The sequence below is a fragment of the Herpailurus yagouaroundi genome, unplaced genomic scaffold (genome assembly GCF_014898765.1).
Source record: "Herpailurus yagouaroundi ecotype Mexico unplaced genomic scaffold, PumYag 199, whole genome shotgun sequence".
NCBI classification, from domain to species: domain Eukaryota; kingdom Metazoa; phylum Chordata; class Mammalia; order Carnivora; family Felidae; genus Herpailurus; species Herpailurus yagouaroundi.
Window position 1 is genome coordinate 16,129,750 of NW_024412430.1, and position 4,404 is coordinate 16,134,153.

Here is a 4,404-nt window from a genome sequence, read left to right on the forward strand (position 1 = left end):
AAGTATGGCTACTCCAGCTTTCTTTTGGCTTCCAGTAGCATGATAAATAGTTCTCCATCCCCTCACTCTCAATCTAAAGGTGTCCTCAGGTCTAAAATGAGTCTCTTGTAGACAGCAAATAGATGGGTCTTGTTTTTTTATCCATTCTGATACCCTATGTCTTTTGGTTGGCGCATTTAATCCATTTACATTCAGTGTTATTATAGAAAGATATGGGTTTAGAGTCATTGTGATGTCTGTATGTTTTATGCTTGTAGTGATGTCTCTGGTACTTTGTCTCACAGGGTCCCCCTTAGGATCTCTTGTAGGGCTGGTTTAGTGGTGACAAATTCCTTCAGTTTTTGTTTGTTTGGGAAGACCTTTATCTCTCCTTCTATTCTAAATGACAGACTTGCTGGATAAAGGATTCTCGGCTGCATATTTTTTCTGTCTAGCACACTGACAATCTCGTGCCAATTCTTTCTGGCCTGCCAAGTTTCAAAAGAGAGATCAGTCACGAGTCTTATAGGTCTCCCTTTATATGTGAGGGCACGTTTACCCCTTGCTGCTTTCAGAATTTTCTCTTTATCCTTGTATTTTGCCAGTTTCACTATGATATGTCGTGCAGAAGATCGATTCAAGTTACGTCTGAAGGGAGTTCTCTGTGCCTCTTGGATTTCAATGCCTTTTTCCTTCCCCACTTCAGGGAAGTTATCAGCTATTATTTCTTCAAGTACCCCTTCAGCACCTTTCCCTCTCTCTTCCTCCTCTGGGATACCAATTATGCGTATATTATTTCTTTTTAGTGTATCACTTAGTTCTCTAATTTTCCCCTCATACTCCTGGATTTTTTAATCTCTCTTTTTCTCAGCTTCCTCGTTTTCCATAACTTTATCTTCTAGTTCACCTATTCTCTCCTCTGCCTCTTCAATCCGAGCTGTGGTGGTTTCCATTTTGTTATGCATTTCGTTTAAAGCGTTTTTCAGCTCCTCGTGATTGTTCCTTAGTCCCTTGATCTCTGTAGCAAGAGATTCTCTGCTGTCAGCTATACTGTTTTCAAGCCCAGTGATTAATTTTATGACTATTATTCTAAATTCACTTTCTGTTATATTATTTAAATCCTTTTTGATCAGCAACCATCAACTTAATATAGACTGCTATATGCATAAATCTAATGGCACCCACAAATCAAAAACTGGGAGTAGATATGCAAGAAATAGAGAAAGGAATCCAAATATATCACTAAAGAATGCCAGCAAACCATAAGAGAAGAGGAGGAGGAACAGAGAAGAACTACAGAAACATCTCAACAAATTAAAAAAGATTGAAATTATATCATGCATCTTTTCCAGCCCCAATGTTATGAAACTAGAAATCAACCACAAGAAAAAGTGTGGAAAGACCACAAATACATAGAAATTAAATAACACGCCATTAAGCAATGAATGGGGTCAACTCAAAAAATACATGGAGGCAGGGTGGCGGTGGCGGCCGCCCAGAGCGCATGAGCGAGTGGCTCCTTCCGCTCTCCCGCGGGTCTCTGCCTTCTGCGGAGCCTCCGCCTCCTCCTCTGTTGCGCTTCCGGCTTCCTCCTCCTCAGGCTACTCTCAGCGCATGCGCCCATGGCTCCGTTATGGCGACCCACAGCCCCAGCGTCTGGTTAGTGATGATGAACCAGGTTATGACCTAGATTTATTTTGTATACCTCATCATTACGCTGAGGATTTGGAAAAGGCGTTTATTCCTCGTGGACTAATTATGGACAGGACCTAGCATCTTGCCCGAGACATGTTGAAGATGGGTGGCCATCACATGGTAGCCCTCTGTGTGCTCAAGGGGGGCTATAAATTCTTCGTGGACTTCCTGAATTACATCAAAGCACTGAACAGAAATAGTGATGGATCCATTCCTATGACTGTAGATTTCATCAGACTGAAGAGCTACTGTAATGACCAGTCAACAGGGGACATAAAAGAAACTGGTGGAGATGATCTCTCCACTTTAATTGGAAAGAATGTCTTGATTGTTGAGGATATAATTGACACTGGCAAAACAATGCAAACCTTGCTCTCCATGGTCAAGCAGCATAATCCAAAGATGGTCAAGGTTGCAAGGCTGCTGGTGAAGAGGACCCCTCGAAGTGTTGGCTATAAACCAGACTTTGTCGGATTTGAAATCCCAGACAAGTTTGTCGTAGGATATGCCCTTGACTACAATGAATACCTCAGCGACTTGAATCATGTTTGCGTCATTAGTGAAACTGGAAAAGTAAAATACAAGCCTAAGATGAGATTTCAAGTTGAGTTTGGAAGCTCCTGGAGTCCCCTTGGAATCACCAGTCCCGTGTTCTAGTTCTGTGGCCAGCTGCCTAGTAGAGCTTAGTGCCTGTATCTCCTAAGCATTTTATCTGTTTTAATAGCCAAATGTGGAAAGAGCCTAAATGTCCATTAACTAATGAATGGATAAAGAAATTGTGGTTTATATACACAATGGAGTACTACGTGGCAATGAGAAAGAATGAAATATGGCCCTTTGTAGCAATGTGGATGGAACTTGACTGTTCTGCTAAGTGTAATAAGTCACAGAGAGAAAGACAGATACCATATGTTTTCACTCTTATGTGGATCCTGAGAAACTTAACAGAAGACCATGGGGGAGGGGAAGGAAAAAAAAAAAAAAGAGAGGGAGTGGGAGAGAGCCAAAGCATAAGAGACTCTTTAAAACTGAGAACAAACTGAGGGTTGATGGGGGGTGGAAGGGAGGGGAGGGTGGGTGGTGGGTAATGAAGAGGGCATCTTTTGGGATGAGCACTGGGTGTTGTATGGAAACCAATTTGACAATAAATTTCATATATTAAAAAAAATAAAAATAAAACATAAAAACCTAAAAAAATAATTCTAAAAAAAAAAGAATTTTATCTGTTTTGTATTTTAGAAATGTCAGTTGTTGAATTCCTGAAGTCTTTATTTGCACTATGAGCATACAGACTATCAGTTCCCTTTGGGTAGATTGTTGTTTGACTTGTGAATGAAAAATCTCTTACACCACACCACTATTGAATGAAAATAATGAAATTGTATCTGTAAGAAACATCTGAAAAGAAGATATAATTGGTATTTTAATTTTTATATATTCAGGAAAGAACAGAAGTGATTGAATATTGACAATTATACTACTGTGTATTTAGAAGAGGAAGAAACAGTTTTCATATCAGTGACAGCATCTAAGGTATTGTGTTGGATAAGCCATATGTCCTGGAATTATTTTACTGTTCCAGTAGTATCAACTGTATTTTCTCACTTGTTCAGATGATTTCCAGTGAATTTTTGTCAACAGTTCCTTTTAAATACAAATCAGCAAATTCCAGAAAACTTTACCACATTTTGAATTCTTCAGTGTAAAAATACTTACAATAAAGGCTGTCTCTTTAAAAAAAAAAATACATGGAGACAAATGAAAGTGAAACCACAACAGTCCAAAAATCTTTGGGATGCAGCAAAAGCTGTATAGCAATACAGGCCTACCTCAAGAAGAAAGAAAAATCTCAAATAAACAACCTGACTTTACATCTAAAGGAGCTAGAAAAAGAAGAACAAACAAAACCTAAACCAGTAGAAGGAAATAATAAAGACTAGAGAAAAATAAATGAAAAAAAAAAAACTCATACAACTCAACAGCAAAAAAACAAAACAAAATAAAACAAAAAAACACACACACAAAGAATCCAAATGATCCATTTACAATGGGCAAAGACCCTGAATAGACATTTTTCCAAAGAAGATACTCAAATGGCCAACAGGTGCATGAAAAACTCAATATCATGAATCATCAGGGAAATAAAAACCACAATGATATATAACCTCACACCTGTTTGAATGATTATTATCTAAAAGACAAGAGTTGACAAATGTTGGTGAGGATGTGGAGAAAAGAGAACCCTGTGCACTGTTAGTGAAAATGTAATTTGTGGGGCACTGGGGTGGCTCAGTCGGTTGAATGTCCAACTCTTGATTTCAGCTCAGGTCATAATCTCAGTTTGTGAGATTGAGCCTCCACGTTGGGCTCTGTGCTGACAGCAAGGAGCCTGCTTGGGATTCTCTCTCTCCCTCTCTCTCTCTCTCTGCCCCTCCCCAGCTTGTGTGTGCATGTGATCTCTCTCTCTCTCTCTCTCTCTCTCTCTCTCTCTCTCTCTCTCTCAAAATAAATGGATAAACTTAAAAAGAAAGAAAGAAAATGTAATTTGGCACAGCCCTACTCTGGACAACAGTAGAGAGGTTCTTTAAAAAATTAAAACTAGAACCACCCTATAACCCAGCAATTCCTCTTCTGGGTAATACCTGAAGAAGAAGAAATCACTATCTGAAAGAGATAACAGAACCCCCATGTTCCTTGCAGCATTGTTCACAATAGCCCAGACATGGAAAA

The 4,404-nt window shown here is 39.2% G+C and overlaps 1 pseudogene across 1 annotated transcript; it reads left to right on the forward strand.

Moving 5' to 3' along the window:
• Positions 1-1,612: 1,612 nt before the first annotated feature.
• Positions 1,613-2,357, forward strand: LOC121013573 (hypoxanthine-guanine phosphoribosyltransferase-like; annotated as a pseudogene). The gene has a single exon (XR_005782781.1). The product of XR_005782781.1 is annotated as a hypoxanthine-guanine phosphoribosyltransferase-like (transcript).
• The last annotated feature ends 2,047 nt before the right edge of the window (positions 2,358-4,404 follow it).